Raw genomic sequence first — 20,222 nt, 5'->3', positions numbered from 1 at the left:
ACGGCAATATAGCTGTGCTAACCAATTAAGCACAGTACATACCTACCCTCAAACCATTACTCACTCCCACTGCTAAAAATTAGAATTTATTTTTTAGTATGTGGGAAGCACACAGATGCCAAAATTACCACAGGATGCCTGAGCGTGCCCTGGTGTAAAGCATTTTAAATTGAGGTAAGCACACATTATTGCTTGCCGCAGTTTAGTAAAGGGGCCTCTATTTCTTGTTATGTTGTTGTTGTTATGTTCAATTGCCTTTAAATTTGGCTTTTCTGTACAAAGATTATTTCTATGCTTGGTTGTATTTCAAATACAATAAATAATGTTTAAAAAGTCTCTCTCTCACTCTCTCTCTCTCTCTCTCTCTCTCTCTCTCTCTCTCTCTCTCTCTCTCTCTCTCTCTCTCTCTCTCTATATATATATATATACATTGAAAAGGCAATTCTTGTCACAATGTTTCATGTCATAATAACAAAACTAGATTATTGTAATGCACTGTACATTAGTGTGACTATGAATGATTTTCTCCAGCTCCAATTGATTCAGAATGCCACAGTATGACTGCAAAAACTTCACTGGCTTCCCATACTATACATGGCTACACTTAAAACTTTGTCTGATCTTCAAGGTTCTTAAAGGAAATGGGCCAGACCAGAGTACTTGAAGAACAGACTCTCTGGCTATGCACTTCCAAGGTCATGAAAGTCTTCCTAAGGAATATTCTAAGAACAACCTCTTCAAAGATATCATATGATGTAAGCCCCTGCTGAGCCTTCTCCAGAGTAGCCCCACATATTCCCCAACTTTGCTTAATGCAAGAGTATTTTACTTCAGGAAGCGGGTGAAAGCTTGGGTCTTCTCTTAGGTTTTTAATGGAAGAAGCAACAGCTGGTCACGCACACAGATCAGGACAAACGTTGGCTGCATATTAGGTAACAGGACCTGCTTATCTACTTTTAACTCTAACTGAGATCATTTTCATGCACCTTTTCTTTTATTTCTTGAATTACATTTTTTATTGATTTTCAATGCAAAGACATAACAGGAGCTAACACTTATTGCAACAAGATTCATAACACAAAATAATTTGAGAATCAAAAGAAGAGGGAAATAAAAAAAAATAAAATAAAAAGGAGGATATGCAATAAGACATGCTTCATGCAAACATCAGAAGATAAAACATAGCAATTTACACTAGACATTCTTAAAATAAGACATAAGTGGAAGTCACTTTTCCTCATGTGAGGCAAAACAAAGTGATTTTTTAGAAAGATATAATTCATACCTATAAGTACATGCACTTTTTCTGATTTCACATGCAATTTCACCTTAAGGTAGACAACCTTAATTTCTGTTATTCTGTCTTATCCTATATAATAATTCTCACCACCAACGTTCTAATGTGGGACTGCCTGTGTCCGTGGCTCCTGGAGTGCTGAGCTAGGCTCCGTAGCCAGGATGACGTCACTCACAGCTGATTCCAAGGCAAGGGGAGGAGTAGGGAAACACGCTCCGTGTGTTTCTCTACTCCTCCCCCTGCCTGGGAATCAGCTGTCAGTGCGCGCTCCCTGCCACTTCGGAGCAAGTGGCAGGGAGCGGCGTCATCAAAAAACTACAAGTGCGGCACCACAGAAACCCCCCCTCGGCACATCACCTAAGCCCCCCCCGCACATCAAGCACCCCACTCCCCCCACCTGAAGCACATCAACACCCCCCCACACACACATGTCACGGTCTCCCTCCCTCCCAGATCCCCGAGTTTCCACGTTCTCCCTTCCAGTTCCAGGATCCCCCTCCCTCCCTCCCTCCCTCCCAGTTCCAGGATCCCCCCTCGCTCCCAGTTCCAGGGTCGTCGTGCCTCCCTTCCTCCCTCTCTCCCGCCACTGCCAGCCTCTTTACGAAATTTTTGAAGTCTCAGTTACCCAGTCGGGGTTACGGCGCACGATGACAGAGGCACTGGCAGCAGCAGCATTTGTAAACAGTGTACAGGCTCGGCCCGTCTGTCTCTCAGCTCTGGTCCCCGCCCTCGTTGGAAACAGGAAATGAGGGTGGGACCAGAGCTGAGAGACAAAGACGGCCCAAGCCTGCACACCGTTTACCAATGCTGCTGCTGCCGCCGTCGCCACCGTCGTACATTTCAATTCTTAATTTAATATGATATTAGAGCTTGGACAAAAAAATAGGAAGGTCATGCCTATATGGATACTGACAGAGATAGGGAAGCCTATGATCCTTGCATCCGCTTTGTTGATTAATAAGGGTATTTTCTGGGGGTTCATTCTCCCAGTGAACATTAACACTGACCTGAGCATTGACACACAATCAATCGACATTAGTCTTTCTCCCACACACACACACTCTGTCACAGTCTATCTCCTCTCTCACTCACCACACACACACACAACACACACACACACACTCGCACATTCACACTCTCTCTCTCACACACAGTCACTGTCAAACACACTCGGTCAAACATACACACTCAAGGAAAACCTTGCTAGCACCCGTTTCATTTCATACAGAAACGGGCCTTTTTACTAGTCGTCTATATGTTTCACCTCCGCTTACACCTCATGCTGTCTATTAATAATTTTTTATGTGTATTGTGTTGACATTGATGCTGTGCTCTAACTGCAGTATGCAATCCACACCATTCTCAGTCCATAACCTGCCCAGTTTTTTCCCCCTAACACAGTGCACGTTTATCGCTGATTCGATATACTGTAGGTCATCCAAGTTGGATGCTGGAATTTGCTGCGATGTTGGATCTATGTGCACGTTAATGAGGCCACTTAATAGTGGAGTAGTAGCTTAGTGGTTAATGCAGCAGACTTTGCTCCTTGGGAACTGGGTTCAAGTCCACTGCAGCTCCTTGTGACTGTAGGCAAGTCACTTAATCCTCCATTGCCCCAGGTACAAAATAAGTAGCTGTACATATGTAAACCACTTGAATGTAGTTGCAAAAACCACAGAAAGGTGGTAGATCAAGTCCCATTTCCCTTTCCCCTAATTGGTGCTTAAATTTCCACACAGATCTCTGTGTGGGAGTAAACCTGGATGGAGACTGATCTGGGAAGCAGCTGCATGGCAAAACATGAATTTATGCAGTGTGATGGGTCTCCTGTTTATGAATAGTTACATATAAAGACAAGCTAATTAAAAAAGAACAAGATAAGTATTTATATTTTTAATAAGCACTTATGAATGTATGCAGTGCTATGGACCAATGACCATTACATATTCACCCTATTGCTATGAAGCCATATATAAGGGTTGAATTATGCCACTCTGATGAATCCAAAAATATTAAGTATATATTTAAGGGAATGATTTAAGCTACTGGGAGCAAGTTTTATGTTGTATTCTATAAAGGTCAGGTGCCATTTATAGAGCTCAGAGCAATCTTTTTCAATGTCTAACAATCAGTATTATACAGTGCATTTTTTCTAGCAAAATAAGGTGCCAGTACTCAAATGCTAGGTCACCCTTCAGGGGTAGGGTGATCACTGAGGGACCCACCCCACAACAGTGGCGTAGCTACGTGGGGCCAGGGAGTGGCCTGGGGCCCCGTAGATTTGGCCCTGGATCCCCCTGCCGACAACCCTCTCTGACCTTCCCCTCCCACTGCCAACCCTCCCCTCGCCGTGCCGTGGGCTACCTTTGCTGGCGGGGGGACCCAATCCCCGCCAGCCGAGGAGGTCCTCTTCTTCCTGCGAAGGCTTCATTCTGTTTCTGACGTCCTGCACGTGTACATGCAGGACGTCAGGCTCACAGAAACAGAAATGAATTGCAGATCAGCCAGGCTTCCTTCTGCTTCTGTGAGTCTGACGTCCTGCACGTACAACGTGCAGGATGTCAGAAACAGAATGAAGTCTTCGCGGGAAGAAGAGGACCTCCTCGCGCTGGCGGGGATTGGGGTCCCCCACCAGCAAGGTAGCCCACGGTGATGGTGGGGGGAGGGTTGGCGGTGGGAGGGGGTCGAGAGGGTCGTCAGCAGGGGTCATCAAAGTTGGCGGTGGTGGCAGGGGAGTCGGCAATGGTGGGGCAGTCAATAATGGCTGGGGGGGGGTCGGCGGTGTTGTGGGGGGGCTAAAATGTGCCCCCTCACCTCGGGCTCTGGACCCCCCTCCCGCCGAAGTCTGGCTACGCCCCTGCCCCACAATAGTCGGGTCCCCTGCAACCAGTCACAGAATGTATGACAAGGCAGAATTGGTATGTAGAGCCTGAGCTCTTTTATTAAAACTTGGGGTCCTTGGGTCAGTTTTAGCAGACAATAGAAAAGGTGCTGGTACTCAGTACCCCCAAGTACCCCCTCAAAAAAAGCCCTGGTACTATATATAGAATTAACATGTGCTAACTGTGGTAACAGCATGTATAAGTACATAAGTACATAAATATTGCCATACTGGGACAGACCGAAAGTCCACCAAACCCAGCATCCAATTTCCAACAGCGGCCAATCCAGGTCACAAGTACCCGTCACGATCTGAAAACAGTGCAATACATTTTATGCTACTTATCCTAGCAATAAGCAGTGGATTCCCCCCCCCCCCCCCTCCAGTCCATTTTAATAATGGTCTATGGACTTTTCCGTTAGGAAGCCATCCAAACCTTTTTTAAAAACCCGCTAAGCTAAATGGTTTTACTACTGTGGCAATGAATTCCAGAGTTTAATTACACATTGAGTGAAGAAATATTTTCTCCAATTCATTTTAAATGTACTATTTTGTAGCTTCATTGCATGCCCCCTAGCCCTAGTATTTTTGGAAAGAGTAAACAAGCGATTTACATCTACCCGTTCCACTCCACTCATTATTTTATAGGCTAATTCATGCATTAAAATGATATTGCCATCAAATTCTACTGGGCAGACTGTCTATGGAGACACTTGGGCATTCCTTCATGCATCCTTTTAGTGGGTCCGTTTTCTCTCAAATCTCTTGTCCTGACCTAAAGCTCTCACAGGCAGATGATCAAAAGCAAACGCCGGCGCTAGAGGCTGCTAGCGCCATACTAGCGCAGGCGTTTGCTACTGCCCCATGATCAGAGCTCTCGAGCATGTGAAACAATGCGCTCGAGGGATCTTTGCGCAAGTAGCATGCTAATGCATGCTAAACAGGGCTTAGCACATTCATCGCCAATGATCAGCAGTCAGCACGCCAAACCTTTTGCGCATGGTCAGGCACAATTTGCCCGCACTTCTACCCCATGATCAGAGATAATTGCGCTGCTTAAATTTGCATGCATTATCTCAGATCATAGGTCTAATAGCGCCCCATGCTGTTCCAGCACTATTTTAGAGCGTTGTTTGGCACAGCGCGGGGCTTTTGATCATCTGTCTGTCAGTGTTTTTTTTGTTTGCTTGTTTGTTTTTGCCACACATTCAAAGGACTGGTACTACTTTGCCATACTCTTTGTCACTTTGGATCTTCCTGCCAATGTTGGTATTGATTTACCCCTCTCCTTGTTTTTTGGGTTCTCCATCTGAATACTGGTGTGTACTTTGGCATCTCCTTGTCAATAATGGTGCATTTTACACCTCTCCCAGTTCCTTGGAATCTCCATGTGAATGTTGCTGTTCTATCTCTTATGCAATGATTTGGGGGTCTTCCTGCCAAAGTTATTGCCCCTTTACCTCTCTTGCAGTTCCTTGTGGTCTTATTGCCAATGTTGGTGCTGTTTTTACCCTCCCACCATACCTTGGGGTTTTCATTACACTGTTTTGGATATTTTGACCTCACAGTGGCTTGGAGTTTTTATGACATTGTTAATGTCTTTTGCCTATCTTTTTGTCCTTTGGGTTCTTTATGGTTTGCTTAATGTCCTGGAGTACTTTTGCCTCTATAGCAGATGCCTGCTGGGAAATGTTAAGTAAGTGTTTTTAAAACAGATGCAAACCTCACCATTAGAGTACAAAATTGCTTCCCTGTTGTCTTTAATAGGCTCAGGACAAATTTTGTTTAACCTGAAAATACACTGCAAGGCCAATTGATCTGAACACAAATCAAAATGGAAATTATTTACAGTGCAGAATCTTAGTAAGGGGGAATATCCCTGAAATATTTCTTGCTGGATCTTAATGTTAGGAATGATAATATGCCCATTTAATTATTTAAATGAAGTGTAGCTTGCCCTCTCCTTTTTATTGTGAATTTGATATACTTGATGAATCCTGGGTTTATTTTGTAAATTTCAAGGAGATTTATTATCAAAGAGTGGGGGTGCTTTCAGAAGCTTTCTTATTCTCAATTCATTGTACTCTGAGATGTTGGTTTTTCTAACAGCTAGCCTTAATGACTTTACTCAGCATTAACTGGTCTTTGGTTCCATATGCTCTCCGCTTATTGCCCTTCTGTTCTATCACCATGATGATTTCAGTGAATCACATATTCCATCAGCATCTATTCCAGTAAACAGATTGTAGATTGAGGTAGATAAATTATTCATCAGTAGTTTTGGGGGACATTACTTGGGTCTCCCTTTGGAAGAAGAATTGCTCTTCTTGTTATTAGCAATTGTGATGTTCAGTCCGGTTCTTTGACCAATTGTTTTTTTTTTTTTTTGCAATTTGAAAGATGTTAACTGTTTGAGCTAAAGCCTAGCATTCCATCTGAGTTTGAGAATCAATTTTAATCTATTTTTTTATTGTTACTTCAGGCCATTTCATAATTTTGATATGTATCTTTCCATTGTCTCATAAATATAGTCATTCTACTTTGTCGTTGTTCTCTTTTGGTTCCTCATACAACTGTCTCCAAATATTTTGTTCCAACTGTGTAGCTGGTTTTATTTTAAATATACAAATGCTTCCCCCCCCCCCCCCCCCCCCGTTCTCTATAAAATTGCTTTACATTATCTTTACATATTTTCATTTGATACTTCTATCTTCTATTTTCTTTGCATTTCTGTACCTAGTATTTCTATTTCTGCCACTCATCTATCAGCTAAGTCCTTGTCTGCAGATTTTTCATTTGTGAGGTACCTTTGGTTAATTTTATTTATAATAACTACCGACCCCAGTATTTGAAATTCCATTTAAAAGTAATTTAGTATAGTGAAATATGGTAAAGGAAATAGGGAGAAAGGGTTTTCTTTCCTATTTTATTTAATTAAGAGTAAGGTGTAGGAGGAAGAAGGACGTGAAAGCGGTGCTGGAGGAGAGGTGATCGGGCCCCCACGCAAGAAAGTTCGGAGCTGCATCAATTCCAGACGGAAAGGGACAGCTAAGTAAAAGTGAAATAAACTTTGAAGCAATACTTACCTGAGAGAGAGTCCGGGTAACCTAGGGAAACAAAAAGGACACAAAGTATCAAATTCTTCCTAATTTCAGGGAAGAAAATAGATAAAGAAAATGAATAGCTGTTGCAACAGGTTGATGATTAAAAAGGGTAAATGTATGGAAAGGAACTTATCTGATGGTGGTGCATAGAGTCCCGATTAGTCCATCTGGAAAAGGGAGAATAAAGAAAACATTGTTATGATGTTAAAGTGAAGCAATTGAAATGTTGTTTAAATGTTTAGAGCTAAGTTAGATACAAAGTTTTGTTGTTTAAAAGGCATAATAATAATTATTGGACATCAATAAAATTTATATTTTGCAATTATTTAAATTGGTCTCCTTCAAATTCAGAGTCTATCCTAAATTTAGTTTTTTGTTCCTCTCCTGCCCTTTGAGGACGGGAGATGAGGTTAGTTGATTTGTACCCCCTTCCGGTTGGCAGAGAGTTCCTGAGGGTGAGTCACAACTACTGCCAACTAACTCTCAGAGAACCTACAGCTGACATTGCATGCCTTACCAGGGAGGGCGTGTAACACAAAGGAAATATAAGCTCTATGTGGTGTCATGTTTCTCCTCTAGTGAGGAGAAACATGGCCACCTCAGGACATTTTACAAAGTGGCACAAATAAAGCCTATTTATCATACCAAGACGTGTATTCTCCTCTTCTTTGGACTATTTTCTCCTTCTCTATATAGTCCAGGAGCTCTTCTGTCAGCTTATCTATCTCTTGATCTCTCACGTATTTCCTTTTGTTTTGTAATTTCTGGTTTGTCTTACCTTACTGTTAACCCCCTATGTTATACCTTCATAGCCATGTCCTGTCTGTCCTCTTCTTTTATGACCAGTCCAGACCTGTCTTTATATTTTTCTCATCTTCTTGTGTTGAACTATTATCTTTCACTAGTATTTTATTTGTTAGATCTAATTGTTCCAGTTTTTTTTAAAATACTTTTCTTATGGCATTCCTTGGCTATTTAGATACTTTCTAGAATCTCTTGTCTTTTTAGCACCTACCTTCTTGTGCTCTTCTCTGCATCTCTCTTTATATTTTTCTCTCTGCACCATCTCCCAGCTGTTATAACATCTCATGTTTATGTTTATTCAAATATAATACACCCAGTGCTGATGACTCATGCATATGAGCACAGGATTTGTTCCTATTAGACCTCAGCGGTGACTCTTTACAAATGGGCTAAACTCTACAGATGACTCACCTGCCTCCTCATCGGCTAGTCAACTTACTTTGTTCCTTAATCTTTAATCTTTTTGCAATATTCATACCAAAACCTTTTTATATTATAAATAGCAACATTTTCTTACATATCTACTATAATAAAACTCACCCTCAACATTCTGAAGACAAAGTTCTGAAGTCACTCAGTCACTCACTGAAGGGTTCATGGATTCATGGTGGTGAAGCCATAAAACTGACCGTGTCTCTCTGCCCCGCCCTCGCATGACGGACCAATCAGAAAAAACACCCTCAACATTCTGAAACACAAAGGACCATCACAACACCGTTCCCAGGCAACACTAGGCAACGTAAGACGGACCAATCAGAGGAAACTACGTGACAATAAGGGAGGAGCATTCCCCAGCAGAATGGCTCATTATCTGTGCAGCACGGAGAGCACAGAACCACCGCTGGAACGAGAGAAGAATATTCCTGCTGTGGGTATGTGCAAAAATAGACCGGGGGGGGGGGGGGGGAAGAAATTTTTAAATGCCTAATGCCAGTACTGAAGAGTGCCAGAGGGCCTATAGCACAGACTATATTTGGGATCGCTTGACATGGAGTCAGAGGACCCGGAAAACAACGTGCCCGTCACCATCTGGGACGTGGGCGAACAGGACAAGCTGCGGCCCAGCTGGAAGGATTACCCGCGATCCAGCCAGCAGCAAACAGCGACCAAGGAAGGGGGAGGAGTACTCCTTCCCTGCCTAGGAATCGCTGGAGACTGGCTGCCAAACTAACAAAACAACCGCACACCGACGCACCACCTCCATCATTCGAAAGGCATCCACTCTTTCTTCAACAGAAATGCAAACTAATAATACAAAACAAACAAAGAATACATGGTTTTTCAGGCGGCTGCAGGTAACTCCCCACCCCTTTCCTCTTCCCCTTTTGCCGAAGCGGCCAAGGACGTGCCCAACCATCCCCAGCCTCAGGCAAGCAGTCTCCCACCTCGGGGATTCCCCGAGCACCCGGAAAAAGACGGCGCTGATTCCTGCAGCATATAAATGTTCCAGCATTCCCCTGCAGCCGGCCTGAAATGGACCAAACATACCGGATCACCCCCCGACGGCTCTTCTCCCTTCCGCCAACTTAAAACAACCATCTCCGTCCTCAGGCAAGCCGTCACCCACATCCCCCAACCCCCAAGCAAAAAAGAAAACAAAACAAAAAAAGACACACATCAACAACCTGCACACACACCACACACTCACACACACACACACACACACAAATAACTCCGTGACACATACACACACACAAAAAAAACCCCACATGCTAGCGCCCGTTCATTGGTTTCGGAAATGGGCCTTTTTTACTAGTTAGTTATAATTAGCAACATTTTCTTGCATATTAGTTATATATATAAAACTTCTCAGTGTGTTAGGGACCAAAACATGTGCCATATTTTGCCTATTGCTGCCCCAGGGTGTGGTCCACCGCCACTAGTTGCACATCACGCTTTCTGTTCTACACCACACTCTGCTCTGATGATATTAATCATGTGTTCATATTCAAGAGTCATTAGCATTGGGTGTATTTTATTTGAGTTGATTCATTACCCTTGCAATTATTGCCCAGACCTTTAAAATATTTATGTTTATTAACATTTGATATACCACTAGGCTTTTTCAGAACACTCAGGTACTTCTTTTGTTTGTTCAATCACAGATCTTAAATTTACACCAGTTTTTCCATTTATATTGTTTCTTTTACTTCCAGTTTTTGGCTACCACTCTTTGCATACCCTCTGCAGGGTTTCTGGCATAAATATAGCAGTGAATTATCTGGTTTTTATATTTAGAAATCCACTTAACTGTAGATAGTACTATTAGGGATCAATACTCAAAATGATCTAACTGTGCAGGACAAGCTTCTGCCTGGTCCAGTCAAGCTGAACATTGCAACTGCTACTGTTCAGTGGCCTCAAATAATAGCACTGATGGCCACAGCACTATCTGGTTAGTGTCAGAGCAGTCCAGGAGCAGAGTCAGGGAGTACCTGCTGGAAGTTATCCAGGCACTGCAGATTTTTACTGTCATGCCTGATAGCTGTATGGGCATGTTGGACTATATATAAGACTAGATTCTATATATCACACCTAAAAAATCAGTGCTGAAAAAAATATGCTTAGGCGTATTCTATAAAGTACCCCTAAATTTAGGCATATCTTACAGAATGTGCCCAAACTTACATGCAGTTTATAGAGCATGCCAATTGCCCATCCGCATGACTGAATTTAGTCATGGACAGTTATGCCAAGTAAAACTTGGTGCAAATGTTGACGCCTAAATTATGTGCAGACTGGGTGTATTCTATAACAATGCGTATAGATTTTAGAAACACCCACAACTTGCCCATTCTACATCCATGGCCATGCCCCTTTTTCCATAATGCAACTTAGAATTTACACGCATCATGTTACAGAATTCGCTTAGACAGTTGTGTGCGTAAATTCTAATTAATGTCAATTAGTGTCAATAATTGCTTGTTAATTGGAAATTATCAGCACTGATTTGCTTGTTAACTAATTAATTTGCATGCACAAATCCAGAATATGACTTTATTGGTGTGCGCAACTTAAGTCACTTATATAGAATCCGGGGGATGAAGGTGTACTAACTATGGCCAGTTAGCTATCTGGGTACTGCAATATCGTCCACACCTGGATAACTTCCAGGCACTGCCAAACATCTAGATATTCAAAGATAGGACTATGTATTCAGTGCCAGCACCTATCCAGGTATAGCCGTCAGCACTTATAAACGCTGACTACCATTGGGCTGAATATTGTCCTTTAAATTTTTTCTTACGAATGTGCATGCCCAAAAATGTTCTATTCATTTTTAGGGTGGTTTTTTTTTCAAATTTCCCCAATTTTGGGGTGTTTTTTGTTTTATATCACATATTAAGTTTAGTAACTTTTTTGTACCTATGTTGAAACTTAACGCACAAATCAATTATATGTGCACATTAATTCTTAGTTGTATGTTCATTCAATTGATTTTTTACACAACAAAAATTTTTAAGTACTCAATGAATCAAATGCAGAATAACAAATTAACATCTGTAGGTTTCATTGGTTTCTGTGAGGCTTTTATTCCCTTCTGCAGTGGATCCATAAAGAAGGTCACTATGGCCTATAGCTGCATCAAGGATGTCAGCGTCACCTCAAGTGACTACCCATCATTAGTCCTAATACTGAGACTAACGGATGGTACCTTTTTCCTGAGTAACATGTATCCAGTATGAATTTTGTTTTGCTTCCTGTCATATTTCAGTTGTAATGATTGCCTTGCTGAGATTTTACACAACAAGGTCACTATAAGAATGGGTCTTATTTCTGCTCTTAAACACTCCTTTTCTCCCAAGCTGGATTGTCACAGTACCTCAATGGCTTTCTCAGGTCTGGTTTGATATCTATTCAGTTCATCTCTGCTGTAGCAGAGATAAAATAAGTTAAATGAGCTTTTGCAAAACAACAATTCAGACACTACACCTTTCCATTTGCTTTTTCATTATCATGTGGTCCCTATGAGGTAAGGTTACTTGAATGCCATTCTGCAAGAATGCTTTGAGTAGAAACAGCTAACAGCAGGAAGCACCATAAAAGATATATAGTGTAAAAGAAGTACTTGTTCTATCTTACATGTCATTTCCAACAAATTTCATTATGCTTTGGAACTAAACGAGGATACCACAGAGCAGTGTTTTGTAGTCTTCTTAAGTTTCAAAATATGTTATCTGGACTGAGCATATTCACTTTGAGAGAAAAAAGATTGCTGGTCTAACTTCAGAGCCTAGAATGATGTGTACAACAACATTGAAATGCATTTCTATCACTTCAAAAAAAGGTTTCGTGTTTGGTTTCCAGTGGTGAGAAGACTCTCCCTAACAAATGCTTATTTTATGGTGGTTTCACACAACCTGTCAGATCATGGCTGGGTTTGGCACCTTTATAGGTGGATTCAGGAATGTTCGAGACGATTTTTTTGCATTCCTGGGTGGTAGGTCTATTAGGTCCGACATGTAGGCTGGGGCAGCTCCATGGATAATTTTATGAACGAGGTTGCATACTTTGAACGTGATTCGTTCTTTGAGTGGGAGCCAGTGTAGTTTCTCTCGTAGGGGCTTCGCACTTTCATATTTTGGTTTTCCGAATATTAGTCTAGTCGCCGTGTTTTGGGCTGTCTGGAGTTTTTTGAGTATTTGTTCTTTGCAACCGGTGTAGATTGAGTTGCAATAGTCCAGATGACTGAGTACCAGTGATTGTACCAAATTATGGAAGACGGTCCTCGGAAAAAATGGTCTTACTCTTTTTAATTTCCACATTGAGTGAAACATCTTTTTGGTAATGTTTTTCGCGTGATTCTCAAGTGTTAGGTGCCAATCAATGGTGACTCCAAGAATTTTTAGGGTATTCGAGATTGGTAGATTTAGTTTTGGTGTGTTGATGGTGGTAAATTTGTCCTTGTTGTGTTGCGAGGTGAGTACTAGGCATTGGGTTTTTTCTGCGTTAAGTTTCAGCTGAAATGCATCTGCCCAAGAATGCATGATATGTAGATTTTGGTTAATTTCGTTGGAAATTTCACTTAGATCTTGTTTGAATAGAATGAAGATCGTTACATCATCGGCGTATATGTACGGGTTGAGGTTTTGCATCGATAGTAGTTTGGCCAGGGGTGTCATCATTAGGTTGAATATGGTCGGTGAGAGGGGGGATCCCTGTGGAACTCCGCATTCAGGTATCCATGTGGCTGATATAGTCGAGTTTGTTGTCACTTGATATGAGCGTGTAGTTAGGAACCCCTTAAACCAATTGAGAACTTTGCCTCCGATGCCAAAGTATTCGAGAATGTGTAGTAAAATTCCATGATCAACCATGTCAAAAGCGCTTGACATGTCGAATTGTAGAATTAGTATGTTCTTGCCGATTGCTATCATTTGTTTGAATTTGGTCATGAGCATAACTAGTATGGTTTCAGTACTGTGGTTGGAGCGAAATCCTGACTGGGAGTCGTGTAGTATTGAGAACTTGTCTAGATACTCTGTGAGTTGTTTGGTCGCCAGCCCTTCTGTTATTTTGGTGATTATAAATATCAAGAAATAAAAATTGAACATCTACATATGGGAAGCTTTTAAATAAATTAAAAAGCTATCAAATAAGTAATAAAAAAATCCAACCCTGTTGTCCTCCACCTTTTAAGGCACTGCCTATCCAAATGGAACAGCATTAGACTTTTTACAGAATGAACCACACGTGATAGGCAGTCTTATATTCCTAATAATCTTTGCCTATTGTTTTGGGTGAGCAAAAATGGTGGCAGTCTCCACCTACTGGCTTCAGCCCATATAATGGGCTAGATAGGCTCACCCTGTCTCCTGTTTTCATCTAACATCCACACTCCTCCTCCACACCCCCCCCCCCCCCCACACACACAGCTTGTTCTTCCCTCCCCTTCCCACCCGGTTACCTCCCCCCCCCCCCCCATTTACAGTAAATCCTCTTCACCCTGGCTGCAGCTGCGGCAATGCTATTGAAAAGCTGTCTGTGGCCTGCACCAGGTATTCCTTCTGACCCATCCTGCCCCCTTCTGATGCAACTTCCTGTTTGGGGTGGATCAGAAGGAAGATCTGGTGTAGGCCACAGGCAGCATTTCAGTAGCGCTGCCGCAGCTTCAGAAACAAAGAGGATTTTACTGAAAAATGGGAAAAAAATAATAACTGGGTGGAAAGGGGAAGGAACAGAGTCAGAGTCATCAAGGGGGGGGGGGCGGAGATATGCCAGACCACATGCTATTGGCGGGGGGGTGGAGAGATGCCGGACTATGTGTGGATGGGTGGAGGTGGAGAGATATGGGCCGGGTGATGTTATGGGCTCGGCGTTTGGCGCCCTTTAATGTCGGCGCCCTGGACTAGAGCCTCACCTTGTCCATAGGCAGAGGCAGAGCTGGACCTGATCAATGGATCGGCTTTTTGGGTGAGAGACACTGGCCTACTTGGCTTATCCTTTACTCTGGCCTTGTTCATATATTCTTATACAGATCTTCTCCATTCTCTTTAAGGATGCTCATTGGCTCTTATAGCGCCTCTTTCACTTCATCCTTTGAACCATGCTGGTTGTCATTTGCTTTTCTTATTTAAACAATGTCCATACTGATTTAAAGGCCTAACCTTTGTGGCTCACCCTGTGGCAGCTTGCTGCTAGCTGTCCCTGCTGTTGCTGAAACATAGCTGAACCAATTGTGGTAATGCATTCATATGGCTTTCTCGAACTCTTGACAGTATATGAGTGCTTGGTACGAGCTACCACTTCTCTATCTCTGCCCAGACCCTCCTACAGGCCAGAGTACTGGTGTGTAGGCACAGAAACCTGGCCCTCTTCTTCAGATTGCAATCTGCATAGCCAGGGAGAGAGACGGAGGGAGAGAGACAGTAAGAAAAGTTGAGTCAGACTGTTGACTTACATAGGTCCCTTTCTGCTACCTTGCTGTGCCCACAATGGCCTCTGGGGAATGACAAGGCACACTTCCATTCATCACATGCATGTAGCTTAGCCTCCTAATAATTACTTCTGGGAGTTCAATGTGCATACATGGAAGGAATGGTTCCGGTAGCAGGGCTTGGATCTTTGATTTATAGCAGCAACCTGATTTGCGATATTGCCACCTACTTGCACTTCCATCTTCTCAGCATTTTGTTATCTAATATAATGTGGGCTCTGGCTATAATCCTACACTGATGGTGGGAGCAGAGAGTGTTGTCATGTAGGATCAGGGTGCCCACTGGGCACTACACGGAATAGCTATTTGGCCCCTCTCAAATTTGTTGTTCATATGGAGCGTTTCTGCTCTCCATAGGCAGTCATTGGCTCAGATGTTTGGGGAGCTAAAGTGGGATAAGGTTGGGATAGGTCTAATGTATGGTGGGACAATTTACATTTTTGGAGTCATGAAACCTGTGTCTGTGGGGACGTTTTTGGGCACTGCAGGGAATGACCTCTTCACTATGTAGCTCTGGTGCAGCTGTGCAGCTGCCTCCCCTAGTACCTGTTACTGATAGCAATATGTACACTGAACAAACTCCAGGAATTATGTGCACCAAAAATAAAAATAAACACCCAAAACAGAACATGTTATGCATAATATCATTTGCAGTATTCAGGAAATATACACTGATACTTTAACACCCCCAGTGAGCTCTAGCTCCCCAATCCAACATCTTTTTTTTGGCCACATGAACAGTGATGTTCAACAGCACTGGACAGAAATCTAATGGTTACTGGCAGTGATAAAAATCATTTGCAGATCAATGTCTTAGTAGGTTGTCAAATGGCCACCAGGTTTCAAATCTGCTGCCCTTTTAATTTATTGTTGAGTTACCAAACATGTTTGCATTCTGTTTTTATCTGTATTAGCTGCACCTAAGGTTAGAGCTGTAGGCTGAGAACCAGGGAAACCAGGGTTCAATACAACTGCCACTCCTGAGAGCTTAGACAAGTCACTAACCCTTCATTGCCTCAAGTACAAACTTTGACTGTACCCTCATAGGACCAGGAAAATACTCCTAGGACAGTACTACTGAGATTGCTGAAAGCTAAATCTATATCTAAAGCCAACATTTGATATTAGACATAGTGTGTCCTTTATTAAGCCATGCTAAAAAGTGACCTGTACTACTTTTAGCACTCACTGAGGCCACTTTTATTGTAGCATTAAAAGGGCCACATTTTAATATTTTTTTTTTTTATAATGGCCACATGGTAATTTCCCAATTAGTGCATGGCTATTACCATGGGAGCCCTTACTGCCACCTATTTAGCAAGTAAGGGCTCCCACACTACTCCCGTACAAATTGGGCAGAATGTGGCAATGTGCCCATGCTACTCGATTACAGCAGGACCTACTCTCCACCCATGGCCACACTAACACAGGACACCTCAACGCATACTGTGGCAGTGCTTTTTTAGTGTATGGTAGGCATGCACTAGGCCACTGTGGTTTAGTAAAATACCTACTTCTGAAGTAATCCAAATGCCTCAAAAAATTCACTCAGGACCCTATAACGCAAATCTACTGTGCCATAATTGACACTAACTTTCCTGGAGTCATACAACAAGGGCGTACTTACCTTTTCAAGGCAGCACTGTACACATTGCCGTAGAATAACAATATACCTACTTGGAAAACTGAACACGTGAGTTGTAGTCTGGATCCATCCTTTCATATATCAATGCTAGCACAATACTCTGCTTTTTTTTCCCAAAATGCAAACACAGACAGGCCTCTCACCATAAGTACCAGAAATTAAAATAGAAATGTGTAGACAGGAAATGTAACTGAAATCCCCATGATAGGCAGACTCTGCATATACGTGCAACACCAGAGGGACAAAAACTGTACCTCTTTACTGTGCAAACATATAAATAACAGATGTAAATTTCAAACATTGACATATTCCCACTCACTAAGGGGCTCATTTCAAAAAGAGACCAAAACGTACCAAAAAGTGCTTAAAAGGCAGATGGACGTAATTTCTCGCAGAAAAACATCCAAGACGTATAATCAAAGAAAAGAAAAAATGCTCTAAATCACTAATACAAATCTCCTCTCTATCACTATGTTATCCCAGTTGTCAATGAGGCTGTCTCTTCGCTATTATACTATTCTGTCCTCTGCTCTGGATACCTCTCGCTCCTCCCATTCCCCGTTCTGTAAAAAGTACCAAACCCCAGCCATCGGCTGACCTCTAAATCCACTACCTACGTTCCTGTGCCCATTCTGCAGAACGCTTTGGCTGACATCCCGTGCCCATGCTGACTTCATACATTTCAAATTCTTGCTGACCTCCTTCCAGTCTGCTCTTTTACTTGCCAAACAGGACTATTACATCCAGTTGACAAATTCTCTTGGCTCAAACCCTAGACGTCTCTTTGCCACACTGAACTCTCTCCTCAAAGTGCCTTCACCTCCATCCCCCCCTTCACTTTCCCCCCAGACTTGCTGAGTTCTTTCATGATAAGGTTCACAAGATTAAACTTGAATTCTCAACCAGTTCACCTCCAACCAGTGGTGTGCTGGAAAAATTTAACAACAGGCTCTCTCTCTGGGGCATAGCCACTGTACAATTGGGGGGGGGGGGGCTGAGGTGGATTGGGGGGGCAACACATTCCTCACTCCTCCTCCCCCTCCCCCATGCGGGCATGGTAGGCATATCTTTGCTGGCAGGGATGCCGACTATCTCTTTTGATCTAGGCACAGGAAAAAAGAAAAGATTTTAATGCTCCCAGTTTTCAGTCTAATTCAGTTTAATGTGGGATAATATAAATGTCATAAAATAACTTAAAATAGGTAATAAATAGATAGAAACTCTGGATGTTGAGCATCTGATACTCATAACATGATGCCTGTTTTAGTGACCCTTTACCAGGAAAAAAAATCTCTGCACAAATACAACACATGCTAGAGTGTCCCTATAACCAGCTCCTCCTCCAAATGGCAAACTAGTTACGATTTATAACAAATTATTACTTTACCTATGAATAGATATTCCACTGATATACCTCCTCTGTGTACATCTGTATGCTGCACAAGCTGGCATGTTTGAACATATAATTGAGATTAAATAAAAATGCTACCAACATTAAAGAATGACAACATGGATGCAGCAACTCAAAGGACTGTTTGTTTTGAATGTACAGGGATGGAAAACAGACAAACCTCTCTGGAATGAAGTTACCTGACTTCATCATGCACCTCCTGTTCTCAATCTAACCTTGAACCACAGTCCTGCACTCGCTGCTGCTGGCTTCTTACTGCAGCGTCCTGAACGGAACCAAAGCTGTGATCGTCACACTGACAGAGGGCAAAACAAAACAAAAAAAAAAAACAGAATGAAAATGTGCATGGGGTCATAGCCCTCCTCCCTCCCCTCAGGCTGTAACTTCCTGTTTTGGAGAGGGAGGAGGAAGGGAGCCGGCAGGGGCACACGCAGGGCTGCGGCCCCAGGCAATGGTTTTTATCAGCTGTTTTTTTTTTGTTTTGCTGCTGCGAGAGGAGGAGAACAACTAAGTGAGACTTCCAAGCCACAGGCAAGCTGGAGCTGATGTTTTCAGGAAGGGACCCGAGCCACCCCAGCCCAAGTTTTAGGAGCCGTTTGTTAAAGTTTAACAACCGGCTCCAAACTTCTTAAAAAAATAACAACGGCTCTGGCGAGCCGTTGCGAGCCGGCTCCAGCACCACCAGTGCCTCCAACTCTCCTTCCCTTAGTCCATTCTCTCAACCCCTCCAACCCCTACCTCCTATTCCTGTTGCCTTTTCTGCAATCACTGAAGAGAAACTACACATCCTTTTTCCTCTTCAAAACTAACTGCCTGTTTCCTCTGATCCTATTCCCACCCATCTACTTAACACTATTTTTTGTTACATTTGTACCCCACGCTTTCCAACTCTTGGCAGGCTCAATGCGGCTTACATGGGGCAATGGAGGGTTAACGTGACTTGCCCAGAGGTCACAAGGAGCTTGCCTGTGCCTGAAGTGAGAATCAAACTCAGTTCCTCAGTTCCCAGGACCATAGTCCACCACCCTAACCATTAGGCCTATCTCTCCTACTGTCATCCATTTTATCTGTCCTATCCTCAATCTTTCACTGTCCCACTGTGGACCGTTCCTGGTGCCTTCAAACATGCCTTAGGTCACACCACTCCTTAAAAAAAACCTTCATTGAACCCTACCTGTCTTCAACTATCACCACATCTCCCTCCTCCCTTTCCTATCCAAGATACTTGAACGTGCTGTTCACCGCCGTTGCCTTGACTTTCTTTCATCTCAAGCTATCTTGATCCACTTCAATCTGGCTTTCACCCCCCTTCATTCAACTGAAACAGCGCTTGCTAAAGTCTCCATGATCTGTTCCTGGCCAGTCCAAAGGTCTCTATTCTATCCTCACCCTTCTCGATCTAACTGCTGATTTTGACACTGTTGATCACATAAGTACATAAGTAATGCCACACTGAGAAAAGACCAAGGGTCCATCGAGCCCAGCATCCTTTCCACGACAGCGGCCAATCCAGGCCAAGGGCACCTGGCAAGCTTCCAAACATACAAACATTCTATACATGTTATTCCCGGAATTGTGGATTTTCCCAAGTCCATTTAGTAGCGGTTTATGGACTTGTCCTTTAGGAAACTGTCTAACCCCCTTTTAAACTCTGCCAAGCTAACCGCCTTCACCACGTTCTCTGGCAACGAAATAAGCCTACTCCTTGATATGCTTTCCTCACTTGGATTTCAGGGCTCTGTTCTTTCCTGGTTTTCTCTTATTTCTCCCAGCGTACCTTAGTGTATACTCTAGTGGATCCTCCTCTACTTCTATCCCACTTTCAGTTGGTGTACCTCAGGGATCCGTCCTGTGACCTCATCTTTTCTCCATCTATACTTCTTCCCTTGGTACTCTGATCTCATCCCATGGTTTTAGGTATCTTCTTTACACTGAGGACTCCCAGATCTACCTCTCCACACCAGAAATCTCAGCCAAAATCCAGGCCAAAGTATCAGTCTGCCTGTCTGACATTGCTGCCTGGATGTCTCAGCGCCATCTGAAACTAAACATGACCAAGACTGAGCTTCTCATCTTTCTCACTAAACCAACCTCTCCTCCTCCCTCATTCTCTATTTCTGTGGATAACACTCTCATCCTTCCT

Source organism: Microcaecilia unicolor, chromosome 3 (assembly GCF_901765095.1).
Source record: "Microcaecilia unicolor chromosome 3, aMicUni1.1, whole genome shotgun sequence".
Taxonomy (NCBI): domain Eukaryota; kingdom Metazoa; phylum Chordata; class Amphibia; order Gymnophiona; family Siphonopidae; genus Microcaecilia; species Microcaecilia unicolor.
Note: the sequence above shows the minus strand (reverse complement) of the source record.